This window comes from Mesocricetus auratus, unplaced genomic scaffold, assembly GCF_017639785.1.
Source record: "Mesocricetus auratus isolate SY011 unplaced genomic scaffold, BCM_Maur_2.0 Super-Scaffold_100015, whole genome shotgun sequence".
NCBI lineage: Eukaryota > Metazoa > Chordata > Mammalia > Rodentia > Cricetidae > Mesocricetus > Mesocricetus auratus.
The window spans coordinates 27,125,607-27,139,624 of record NW_024429198.1 but is presented as its reverse complement, the minus strand read 5'-3'; the positions used below and the strand labels follow the sequence as shown (position 1 = coordinate 27,139,624).

The 14,018-nt window shown below is 41.5% G+C and overlaps 1 protein-coding gene across 4 annotated transcripts in view; it reads left to right on the top strand.

The window, feature by feature from the left end:
* The window catches only part of Adcy2 (adenylate cyclase 2), a 361,240-nt gene that overhangs the window by 107,855 nt on the left and 239,367 nt on the right, over positions 1–14,018 (top strand). The gene's annotated exons all lie outside the window — the stretch shown is intronic.

Below are 14,018 nucleotides of genomic sequence, written 5' to 3'. Positions count from 1 at the left end.
AGTTGGGTCAATCGTCACTTAGCCGTTAGCAATATCTAATGTTCAGAGAATAATTGGGGATGGAAACACCATTTTGCTGATTGCAGAGTGGTGATATGATTTTAGAGGCAAAGGTATACTGCACATTAAAATCTTCCTTATGTTACAATTTTAGGACTCTTAACTTTAGGGTGAAATAACATATGATTAGTCTCCCCAGCCTGTCTCAATGCAGAGTATAAAAAAGCGCTTCAATTTCCTAGTCTTCTGGAAGATCCATGAGCATTAGAAGCAGTTCTTTAAAATTGCAATAGCAGCAAATTTGTGCATTGCTAATAAGTGGCATTTCAAGAAGCCATTCTATTTAATTAGTTAAAAGCATTTTAAAAGCTATTTGATTTCTTATTATGTGTATTCATAAACATGACGGTCAGTGATTTGGAGTTATTCCTAACAATGTCTCTTCCCCCCCCTTGAAAAATGTATGTTTTATTTTTCTGTGTGTAGGTAGCCACAACAAATATGTACACAGCATAAAATACACTAATGAATTCAAGTTTCAGTGATGGTGAGCACAGTGCCAGGAGAAGGGGGTTTTAATTTTTGATTGTGAGGGAGTTGAACCAGAGCCATGGAATGCTAGGTAAATCCTCTAGCTCTGAGCGGCATCCTGGCTACACAAAGGGCGTTTTTAGATACGACTAACCTGACCTCTGCAGAGTGAGAGAGACCAGGTGTCCATGTGATGGAAGCAGATGGCTCGCTTCCTCACAGCCAGGAAGCAGAGATAGCGAAAAAGGGTCTGAGAACAAAACATCTTCAAAGGCATGGCCTCATGCCCTCAGTGGGAAGGGCACAGCCCCTGACAACCCTTTCACCCACTGACCCATCGATGGTTTAATCCCTTCATGAATTTAGAGCTCTCTTTATTCACTTCATCCTTCGTTCATCTGTGCTCCGTTTTATCTATCCACCTCTGCTCTGCTGTTTAGGGATCAGCCTTCAACACAAGAGCATCTGAGGTCATTATGAAATTAAGGCATAATAGCTCCCTCTGTCTACACTGAGAGCAGAGGCAATAGTCTATAGCTACACCGTGTCCTGGGCTTGCACCTCCTGAGACACGGACAGAGAGCAGCCAGTGCTTACTCAAATGAATGACTGAAGGTGAAAAGTATCACTGTGGTGTTTAATTGATGAATAAAGGCCGCATGTATTCAAGCGCAATGAGCTGATATGCGAACACAGTGTGTCATGATTATTAAGCAGACCAGTTTACATGCCCATCACTACACATGTTGTATGTTACATGTAAAACTTGTTGCTCGTGTTATTCATGCCCTTTGACTCCCGTCCTCCCACTTTCTGGAAACCCCAACTCCATGCAATTCCCTGCTTGCTATTCAAGGGAAAGATAATTCCACTGTGCCCTAAGAAGGTCCCAGAAACTTCCGTGTGCAGGTTCCACCCACAGTTTGCTCCTCAGTTCTGCATTGCATGCTGCCCCCTGCACCCATGGTGGTACCTACCATGTTGATTGCTGGCACCTGGAGCTCAACTTCCTGGGTGGGTAGCTGTGCAGTAGCAAGTACAGAATCTGCTAGCCCAGTTACATTCTGGACACAACTGTGGAAAAGCTGCCCTTACATAAGCAACGCATTCCTTAGATGTTTCATGGTGTGTGGCAGCTGTGCAGTAGGGCTCTCCACTGAATACATACTGGCACATTGTGCCTAGTTCCCAGCTTCCTTCATGAAGAAATGAAGTATTATATCTTGGGACAGAAGGCTTTAATAGCTTTCATGAAAATCAAACAAAATTATAAATATATGAAAAGTTAATGCCTTACAAAGAAATGGGTGTGTTTTAGGCCATTGTATATGGGATTGAATTCTTTTTGATGTGTTGCTATCTGTGTTAGTGAATGAAATTAGAAAAAGATTAGTGTACTTTTCTTTAAACTCTTTTCCCCAAAACTAGTAGGAAAATATGATGGCTGGCAGCCAGAGGTAAGATAATTATGAAATTGTGTAAATGATTTTAACATTGCTTAGTGCTCTAGTGTTCCATATAAAGATATGATTGGAAAGAGAAGACCTCATGATCCGTTTTTATTGCCTTCATTAATTCTATGATTTCAAGAGCCAAAAAGGTAGAATACAGTGATGGATTTTAAGAGGATGCTGTGTGTTTGTTAAATGTTATTTAAAAAGAATGGTTCATATGTAAGTAAGTGTGCAGCCATGAGTTTTATTACTCTTGACCACTGATGGAAATAAAACCTAAAAATATACCACTGGAATGGGGCAAGGAAAACACTTCTTTGAATTATTTTGACTCACAACACTTACAATAAGTTAGAATGCTGTATGTCCCCTGGTGAGATAACTATGTTGTAGTATTCAGAACAATACCCTGTACAGTGTAGGGTGCTGATCAAGTATAAAGAAAGGCTGTATGTCAAGGATAGTACTGCTTTGCCTCTAAGCTTTCAGCCAAGGAGAAAATCTGCTTAGCCTGTATTCATACTAAGAATTATTTCTTATTATGGTGCATCTATGGCCTGGGGAATCTACTGATAGCATGTCTTACTTGTCTGTTAAGTGAAATACTGACAGAAGAGCAAACCACTCCTTTTCAATGCTGCATATCAGAGTCAAGTGTTCTTAGGAAATTCATTTAGCCACCATTTGCCTCAAATAATTTCTCATGATGGAGGAAATTTAGTCAATGATTGATATTTATAGAAACTCCTGTCTAACCTATGAAAAACTTAAAGTATAACCCCTCAGTGCATGTTATAACCTTTATTTTGAAATAATTACAGACTTATCAGTAAGTCACCAGCCCAATACAGAGAATTATTTTTCTCCTTAAACTACTTAAAGGCAAGTTACTGACCCATTAACCAATGTGATGCCACAGTTCCAGACTCATGTATAACTGTAAAAATGCACCCTCGGTGTCTGAAAGTCCATGTTACTTTATTACTCTTACATGATTGCCGCACTCACTCCACTCTACAGCAATATGCTATCAAGTCTCTGCGTGTCAGTCCTTGCTCTCCCTTTGGTGCTCATGGTGGTCACACCCTTAAAGATCGCAGGGCCCATTGCAGGTGAAATGTCCTTTCACTTGAATTTTATGTCTTCTGGGGAACTGATTCAGGTTCCCATCTTTGTTAAGATCGAGACCACAGGCCCTGGGAAGTCTACAAGGAGTCCTGAGCTCTACTCAGTCTTTGTCTGCTGAGCTGTGAAATTACTGCATGTGTCTTTGTTGGTTATGCTTGCTTTGTGGGAAGGAACTTTAAGGTTAGGCGCACGTAATCCTGTCTTTGAGCTTTTGACTTCTTTTACTATTTACATGCATGTGGTGCTGTATTTCCCATTTTATTTAATATGCGTTAAACTGTGTCTATCACAGGAGCATCTCCAGGGGCCTCCCCTGGGCTGGCTTTAGCCTTCTTGGCACATCCTCGTCTTCTTGGAACTTTTCTGTCTTGTAGAATAAAATGTTTCAGGCTCATCTTGTTTTCCCTGGACACTCCTAAAACTAAGGTGTTCTACTTCTTTATGTGTTTATTTATTCACTAAATTATGTACCAAGAGGGGGTTTAATGTAGTCCAGGTTGATCTTGAACACTCCAAAGCTGAGGATGGCCTTGAATTTCTGATCCCCCTTCCTCCACTTCCTAAGTGTTGTGATTACAGGTGTGCACCACATGAAACAGGGTTTGATTGTGTGCTCAGGCAGCACCCCAGCAGTTGAGCTACAGCCTCTGTCCTCTGTTTCTTTGTAGTGGAGGTTTAGAGGTAACATCTGGCATTGAGTATTTTTTGTTTTTGTTATTGGGATGCCATCATACCAACATGAGGTCTATATATTGACAACTGCATCAGTTGTTATGCATACTTGTATTCGATGATTTTCCATTGCTGTAATAAAATACCCCGACAAAATCAACTCAGAGGAGAATAGCGTTTCTTTTGCTTACATTCCCAAGAAGATATGGTCCATTGTGGTGGAAAAGACACAGCAGTAGGAGCATGAGGTCAGCTCAGCAGTCAAGAAGCTGCTGATGCTATTCCATGTGCACACATGTGTATTCTTTGACCAATTTCTATGATTCTTAGCCTTCTTGTGAAACCAGGCTCCATATCAGACATCATGGATGTCTTCCTACCATGCCCAACTTCCTCTTTCCTCTTTTCCATCCTATCTGCTCTCCAGGTTATGAGGACCCATCCATGACAGGCTGCCTGTTGTGGTAAGTTTCCTTTGTCCCAGGAGGTCCTGAGGTCCTTCTCAGCCCCAAAGAAGCACACGGGACTTATATTAGTTATAATACTGTTGGCCGTTGACTTGGGCTTCTTATTGGCTAGCTATGTCTTAATTATTAACCCGTTTCTATTAATCGAAGTATTTCCACGTGATCTTACTGGAGAAATGTCCAGGGACCTGCTACTCCTCTGGTATCCTACATGTCGACCTCTCTCTGCCTACACTTCCCAGAATACTCCTTATCTCCTAGACCTTCCTATCTTTATTAATCAGCCAATAAGAGAAACATATATACAGAAGAACATCCCCAACAGCTGCCACTATGACTGTGTTATCCAAGAGAGAGGAAAAAAGCCCGTGGGTAGAAGAGTTAGGACAAAAAAATAACACATTTGAATTGCATCGTTGTTTGTGGAGAGGAACAGTACAGGAAATGCAATCAGGGAAGGCAAGATGAGACACATACACACCTCCCCCACTGTACTGGCTGCAGCCGTTGGAGGAGAAAGGAAGACTGAAGTCCTGCCTCACAGCCAAGGGCAGTGGTCCAGCCTCAGTAGGCTTACATCTTGAATATGTATTTTGCCTGGTTTCCACTTCCCTCACTTTTAAATGTCCTCATCACTGTTTTCATGATGCCTAAGCAACCTCAAGAAGTGTTTAAGCATTCCTATCTCTGCACCATGAACGCATTTTGCATTTGAACTTTAATCACTCTTCTTGCATCTTTATTTCCTTGGTATTCACAGCACATTCTGAATTTTCATTTCGAATATCTTTTCTTTTCCCTTGGGAGAGGGGTGGATTTGAACATAGATTTATTTAAGTAAGTCAGTTATATGAGAATCCATATTTATGAAAGAAGATGGGCTAAGGGCTGCTTATTGGTTTTCTAACAGGATTACTCAGATGTCGGGGAAATCATACAGGGTTCTCTGACACTGTGACAGCTTCAATATATTTAAGTTGTGAGACATGTGGAGCGTTTTCATTGCACCTAATGTAGACAATTTTCCATGATGGGTTTGTAATCAATGGCAGTGTAAATTTGTTATGTAACTGAGATGAAGTGTAATTCAGGAAGTGTATATTGGGGTCTGGGATGATATTGAATTTGGGGTCGAATCTGAGAAGCTCAAAGGAAAAACAGCAGGTTACCAGCTGCCCAGTTTCTGGTGTGGAGAGGACTAATTGCTAGGAACTTGGATCTCTGGCCTTCTGTTTGTTTTCAGAGACGTAACAAATATTATTATTTTTCCACGAGGAAAACAGTTCATTCTTTATATCACAAAGCTATGGATTGAGTATATTTTATATTTTGTTTTAGTAAATTATTGCAATCATTTGAGTTTGGAAGGAAAGGGAACTGGCGTGGGAAATAAAGGAAAATGTAGGTGCCACATGAACAAACTTGAGAGCAAACGTGAAACATCCCATGCTCAATTTTCCCTCCTCACTCAACCCTCACATCACCTGATCTAGCTGCAGAGAATTTTCACCTTGGCCTAGCAGGGAGACAGAACAAGTGAGCAATGTTAACTCTGACTTCAGGACATAAAATCACACTAAAAATATTCCCGACGTTTCTAGAGTGAAAACACAAGAATTTGAGGCTGGATTTCAGGTCTGTATTTAGCAGTCTATCTGTCTTAGAGAGAGCTCTAGGTTTGTTCTGTGGCCTTTATGAATCAAGTGTGTGTGTGTGTTTGTGTGTGTGTGTGTATGTGTGTGTGTGTTGAGGGGTAATGAACAGAGGTGAAGGCCATGAATCTACCAGAGCACAGATATGTTCTGAAAGATTTAGTAAAGGAGGCATGAAAAGAGGGATTTCCTGAAAATTAAGAGGGATTGTCATCCGTGAACCAAGCCCGTCCTCTTATTGATTTTATCATCCGAACTGGGTGACCTCCATCTTTCAAAGGGAATCATTCTCTGTACACAAGTCACACCATGACAGATTCATCAGCGTTTGCTCCACACCTTTTGCTGGTATTTGATTTCAGAAGTGGGGAGTGATCTTCATCCTGTCTTCACTAATTCAGGTGTTTTTGGATTGATACTTATAAATATCTGCTGCTCTGGTCATTACAAATGTTTGCTTTTAAGGGAGGAATGTAATCTGTGATGGATGCTGATGCATGACATGCATTAAAACATTGATAATTTGAAATGCACAGATGGTAATGAGAAATGAGCACTTCCAGTGAGGGGCCACGAACGCCCACACCCCTCCCCTGCATACCTGCCCACAGAATGAAGCCCCGGATATGATATGTGTAGCTATAAATTGTCCTCGGTAAGACAGCTGCCATTATCCTGAGTGGTCCTTTTTAAGAGACGAAACATGTTGAGATGAACAATTGGAGAGAAGGGGTACATCCTGACTCTGGGTCATAGTTCAAGGACAGCCAGAGCTGTGACTGGACCTAATGATCTACAAAATGGGAACAATTATCCTGGCATGATGGTGGTCTTTGTCCCTGACTGATCATGTTGTAGGGATGCATCCACCCCATTTTGTTCAGTACAAAACAGGGTGGGCAGCCCAGAGCATTCAGTTCCAAGGGCAACAGAAATGATGAAATGAGAAAATAAATGAAAAGGACTTAACTGGTCCTGGCAGTTAGCACTCAAAGCATCAAGTGTTGGTAACAACTGCTTAGTGGTAAATGCGCAGCATTCCCAACACACTTTCAGAGTGCAACAGCCTCACTAGGCTTGTGGCAGAGGGAGAAACATGCTTTCTGTTTGCTCATAGGTCACCAGAGTATGAGAACACCGATCCTCCGTGTCACATCTCCCAAGAGATGAGAGACCTTGGTGGACAGACTCAAGGCTCATGCTCACCATTACAGACGCTCCAAAGCTCATTAGCATTGTGATGTAGCAAGGATTATGGGTAGGTGGGCAGAAGAAGCTTCTTGGTGTCAGGAAGGATCTGGGGTTGGATCTCACTTCTGTCTTACAGCTGTGTGTGTGGCAGACATGGAGGTGATTCTCCCAATTTCCCCCACAGACAATATGGGCTGCCAGTACTTGAAGATAATGGCTTTCAGCTGTCATCCCCAATAGGGACTGTCTAATGCCTACACATACCTGCCTGCCCAGGACTGTATGTCTCTTATGAGGATGGCCCATCTCCTTGACTGACCATTTCAAGGGTATACATTCATTCAATGTTGACACAGTGATGTGTCCCCTCAGCCCCAGAGCATTCATGGGTTTTTCTGACATGCACCCCTGAGCTACAGTTTCTTCTTCCATCCAGTCCCACTTCCTTCCATCCCTTTGGGTCTTGGTGCTAGGCCACTCCTAGTAAACCCAAACCTCCATTTCAGAATATAGTATATATTTTCCAGTGGCAACAAGAACAAATACCTGTTTCCCACACATAGGGAGCTGACTGCATATCAAAGAAGTAATACCACCCAACTCCAGCTTTGTGAACAAGTGACTTCATTGGGGTTGCTCTCAGGGACACAGATGCGGTGTCATTTACAGGAGCAGCTGCATCCCTGAGGAACATAAATGAAGACTCACAAAAATAGCACCAATGGACTTCCTTATGGAACTTGCAGGGAGCTGCACCATAGAAGAGTCTCTTCTCACTAGCAGTTTGTACTGCTCACACAACCTCGTGAACCTTTTAAGTTTTGTGAACTACCTAAACCTGGTAAGCTTCATGAGCCCCTATTCGCACCTGAACAGTATCAACAGAGATGACCAACAAATGGGGAAGGCCGCTGGCCTTGGTGCTGAGTATAATGGCTACTCTATTGGCTAGTCTTTGTACTGTTGTGATCACAGTACTTGACAGGAACAACTTAAAGGGGGGAAGTTCTATATTGGTTTATGGTTTCAGGAAGTCTGTCTGTCCTGAGAGCAGGGAGGCATGCTGGGGGCATTCCTGGTGAGGGGAGTATGTGGCACCAGGAAGCAAAGAGCACACCACCATCAGAGGGTTGGCTATAACTTTCAAAGGCCTGGCCATAGGCACCTATTTTGGACAGTTGGGTTCTACCTCCTAAATATCCCATAGCCTTCCAAAATAGTACACCACCTGGGGACAGGCATTGAACACCCAAGACTGTGAAGACAATTCAGATTCAAATCAAATACTGTATATAAACAGACTGTTATCAAGGTGGATTGGTATTTAGCCCTCAGTAAGCAGTAGACAGTCATACTAATGCATTTTGCTTGGTTTATATCATTTCAGAGGCTTTAAGAGAAATAGAACATAAAAAATATTTGGGAATAAAGTCATAAAGTCCAAGCCACCTACAGAGTTGAACAGGGCAGTTTTTTGAGTGAGACTCTAGAGCTGAAGTCTAGTTTTGATTATCCGGTTTATGACATGCGCTTCTCAGATCCATGATGACAAGCTTCTTGCTGGTGAGATTCTGCAAGTCCACACCCAATGACGAGAAGTCAGTCTTCTAATCCTGAGGCTCTGAGGTCCTCTAAGTTCAGATGGCATGGCTTTGGAAGCCCCTGAGACACAGCTTCACAAATTATCAACAAAGTGTTGGTAGAGTTGGTTGCCTCTAAAGACAAAGAATAGAAATCTATTTGTACTAGTGTCCTTGCTTCTGTTGGGCCAGTGAATCTCGTTCTTCAGATTCAGACTCCATGACTCTATGCTTCTTCACATGCTTTATCTTCTAATATTTATCTCTGCATCTTCATTTCTTCTACCTCTCATGGGGGCAGTGGTTCTAGTAACTTCTATGATTTAATCTGCAAAATTCTTACTCCCAAGAAAATGGATACTGAAAATCCTAGTGAGCATAAAATCGGGGATCTACTGTTGACCATACCTTGGGTGCCTATACCCACAGTTATTCACAGGTTCACTTCTGTCCCTCACTTTTGGGGATCTGCTCTTGACCTCATCTTGCTTTCCCACACCCACAGTTAACTGCAGCTCCACTTCTGTCTCTCATGGCTGTTGTAGACTGCTCACTGGCTCCCTGTTTCTCCAACACCATTGAGTATGTTAAGCTCTGTGATGCACAGCATATGAAGACATCTTGGAAAGTATTTATAGCAACATAGGAAGACAAAGAAAAACTAACAGAAATAAGAGTGTTTGGAAACTTAACTCTTGTTTAAATAAAACTCTCATTCATAGAGGAAACAAAAATGGTTATTTTGCCAGATGATTTCAGAGAGTTAAAACAACTAAACAACTGCCCTTAAAGATTAGAGAAAGATTGGTAGTAGAGAGGGGGAAGTAGGAAGAAGAGAAGTTTCCATGAACACATTTCTTACCACCACTCCTGAGTTCTCTTGGTATTTGTAGTACTTCCTTGTTTGGTCTTTGTTTTCCAGGCAAACAGTAATGGCATTGTCAAGCAGATCACTTTATTATTCAAAAGAACCTCATTTCCTTTCCAGTTGTTCTTCAGGCTACTCTAGAAGAAAAACTTCTGGCATGAAGACAGAGAGGTAGATTCACTGGTCTAACTTTCAGTTTAGTAGGACAGTCTTCTTTCAAACTGAGGCTAGCTTGGGGGTTAAGCTAAATGAAGCTTATAATTGAAAAGAAGGAACCATCTACTTTTATTTACAGAAATTTTCATCTTGCTTCCTTCATTTTAAAGAAGGAATCTTGAACTGTTACAAACAGACTTGTATATACAGTGTGGACAAGACCCTACAATTCCTGCTTACATAATATTGAGTAAATCTTGAGAATCTATAATTACCCCTGTGGAGGTATATTGTACTTTTCTCTAATTTTCTGCTTATTTTTTGGCTGGTTAGATTGTTAAGGATTTTGCATCTGTCTCGAGGATAGTAAGAGCAAACATCCTCTCACTGAGTGATGGTGCTGAGTGATCTGTTCATTCAGAGACTTTAAACTATAGTGTATTAGATTTGACGAGGTTGGATTAGAGTAGATACTATCGTCTGTTTGTCCTATAAAAATGTTTAGATTTACTTTCTCCCCAGGCGTTTGTTTTGGTCAAATGAATTCTCTTATAATACTGACGTTCTCATTCAAAATTGAGTAATCTATTCATAGTTTTAATTTTTTCCTGTATTTCTATGTACTTTTTCTATGGTTAGAGAGTTGTTCATGAGTCTTGTCCTTATTCTAATTTATTCATTCAGCTAATATTTTGCTTGTTTTGTTACATTGCTCCAAATGGTGACTTTTGGATCTATGCATTATTTTTATGAATTTCCAGTTTTTGTTGTTTTTTTCCATTAATATCTTAATTTTACTTTATTCTTCTTTTTGTGTTAGATCATTCATATAGTTATTTTTCTTTCTCAGCTGTATAAATACCAAACTCTTAGACATATATATGGACATATATATATAATTATATATAATTATTTTCTACATATTTTAAACTTGGTTTGCATTTCCTTTTTTGTGTAGAAAACTTTAATTGGTGGTGGTGATGATAGGCTACTTTTTTATTTTCACATTTATCATTTATTATTGTTTTATTGCATTAAGTTTAGAGATAGTGTCCTATTTGATTTTTCGTATCTTAAAAGCAACACACTTAACCCAACAAAGCTATACCTGCTCAAACAAGGCCACACCTCCTGATAGTACCACACCCTATAAGCCAATGGGGACAATTTTCTTTCCAACTACCACACATGGCAAGTACCTCTGCCCTGTGAGCATCTCCTCAGCTCTCTTCCTGTTTCCAATATAGTCTTTCCACATGAGGTCCACACTGGCCATGCTTCTGCTTCTGCTTCTGCTGCTGCTGCTGCTGCTGCTGCTGCTGCTGCTGCTGCTGCTGCTGCTGCTGCTGGGCCCCTCATAGTCACTAGAACTTGCTGAGGCACTTTTGGTGTGTGAACTACTGCCATGATGACCTGAATTACATCTCCCGAATCTCCAGTGGAAGGAGAGAACCAACCCCTGAGAGCTGGCTCCTGACCACAACACAGTCATCACTGTAGTTCTTGATAGCCTGTGGAGATGCCCATAGCGCTAGGATAAAAATCCCACTCTCAAGGTGCATTGCTCATATCCTTCTTTCCCTAGCTCAGCTTCTTGGATATCCCATTCTCATCAGGTTGAGTCTCTGGGCTCCTCCATGCAGTGTCTTTCTTTGATCTCCACTCTGGTGTCTGCTTGTTGCCTTTGATACTAATCACACTTACACTGGAGGTTCGACATTGGCATCTCAGTAACCTCATATTGAAAACATAAATGGCTTGTGTGTTTGCCATCTCCTCGGTGTTCTAGTTAATTCCAAGGCTGAGAAGATGGAATATCATCTTCATGTTGTAAGTTCAAAAACTTACATCTGAGACTCGAACTGTAGATCAAGACAGTTGCTTAAGATGGAACAGAAGATGCATATGCCAAGAGACCGAGGGCATCATTTATTGTGTATACTATTCCTGGATTCCCAGCCGTGGGGTGGTTTGCCTGAGAACTTCAGTTACACAGCATCCACGCAGAGTAGTCTTCCATTCTAATCTTTGAACATTCTTTTCCCATCTCTCCTTTTAGCTACACCTTCCAGAAGACAAGCCTGCTTCTGGGTAGAAAAGAAGTAGAGTTATGTGGGGGGCAGTGTCAGTCTCCCTGCTTTAAGTGGCCCCTTGCTTCTGTAAACCTTGTCCTTTGTTTGGATTCTCACCTTGCATGGGGTGCATTGCATCAGAGTTCAGAATGTTCATGAGCCTTTGTGTCCTTCTTTCCCCTTTTTTGTCACACATCCCACAGGCCTTGAGATGAACTTTCTGTGGCAGAACTTGGGGCTTTTAAAGATTATTTTGCTCCCTCACTCGAAGTGAGCAACATTAAATAGATACTCATATGACTAAACTCCTGAGATATGGGATAAGGGAACACAAAAACATGTGACACAGCAGATACCAAGTGTCCTTGCTACCACCAAGCCAAGAGAATCAATGGATAGTTCTTTTTGTGGCCCTCACCTCCTTAAGCACCCCTATTGGGTCTTACGTGCTGATCAATTAGGTCTGATATCCAATAAAGGTAATTTTGAAAGGCTTATTAGTTACCTCTCTATTGCTGTGATAAAACACCATGACCAAGGTGATTTATGAAAGAAAGAGTTTAATTGGGATTGTGGTTCCAGGGGGCAGGGGTCAATGATGGCAGAGTGAAGGCATGATGGCAGACTCACCTGAGCTCACAAATCTCAATCCACACTGGGAATGTGAGAGGCTTTTAAGTCTCAAAGCTTGACCCCCTTGACACAGCTTTAGTGCTGTGAATGCAAATGACCCTTATAAGTACGTATGCTTGAATAAGATCCCCAATTTGTGGAACTGTTTGGGAAGGATTAGGAGGTGTGGCCTTGTTGGAAGAAGTGTGTCACTTCAGGGTGAACTTTGAGGTTTCAAAAGCCCAAGCCATTTGCAATTAGGTATCTCTCTGCCTTGTGGTTGTGTCGTGTGATGTGAGCTCTTGGCTACTGCTCCAAGGCCATGCCTACCTATTGCCATGCTGCCAGTCATGGTGGCCATGGGCTGTAACCTTCTGAAACTACAAGCCCTTAAACTCCTGTTTTATTTTTTTTGTTTTTATTTTTAGATTTTATTATTTATTATGTATACACCTGTGTGTTGTTTGCTTGCATACCATAAAAGGGCACCAGACCTCATTACAGATGGTTATGAGCCATCATGTGGTTGCTGGGAATTGAACTCAGGACCTCTGGAAGAGCAGTCAGTACTCTTAACTGCTGAGCCATCTCTCCAGCCCCATAAACTCCTTCTTTTATAAGTTGCCTTGATCATGTGTTTTTATCACAGCAACAGAAAAGCAGACTAAGACATTCCTCTGCCAGAGGACTGCAACTCTTATTACTTCCCAAATAGTTATACCGACTGGGGACCAGGTATTCAACATTCTTGTCCACCACCAAAAAAGATGATGACCGATCCTAAATTCTCCTCAAATATGTGCCATTCTTCTATTGTCTTCAGGGTAACCCGGATCATTACATGGAATTTAAATCATCTGAAGTCTCCAAAATTACAGTATTATAAAATAACCAGAGGAAAGACATGAAAATGATTGAAGAAATGGGATATATAAATAGAATTTCGAGGATCTGGGATTGCTGCTCATTGGTAGAAAAAGTGAACCAAAACTGAACTCCCCTCGTTGATGGTCACATGACTCATGGGAAGAATGATGGCTAAATGTTTGCTTTTATATATCCCCTATAGCTTCTGTTTCTGTATCAGTGAAAATTGACTTATTTTACCTACTTAACTGGGCAGTAAAGCGTACTGGCTTAATTCCCTACATACACAATGGCATTTTCAGAATATGGCAGCAGAAATGAGCCCACCAATATTGCGTGAAAACTGCATTATGTTTTGCTCAACATATCATCAGTGAGGGCAACTCAAATTTAAGACCTATTAACCAAAAAGGATGGGGTGTTTCTGACAGAGTGAGGCAGAGTCTCTGAGGCAGACCAGAGCCTTCATGGGGAGCCCTCCTGAAGATGATTCAGACTCCAGTTGGGTGGATTAGCTCATGATGGCATTCCCAGTGAAAAGTATCCCCATATCAAAACATCACTTCAGGGGACCAGAGCATCTGACCATTGTTGAGTTAAAATAATGGATCCCAATGGAGACGCTGAGGTGACTCAGCAATCCTCCATACCTGTGCAAGTGAGATGCTTGAAAAACCTACCATCCCAGTGAATCCTGTGAAGCGTGTTCAGTAGCAGACAGTGCAGGCGATTATCCCCATTTTCACTGCCTTCCTCTCAGAAATTTTT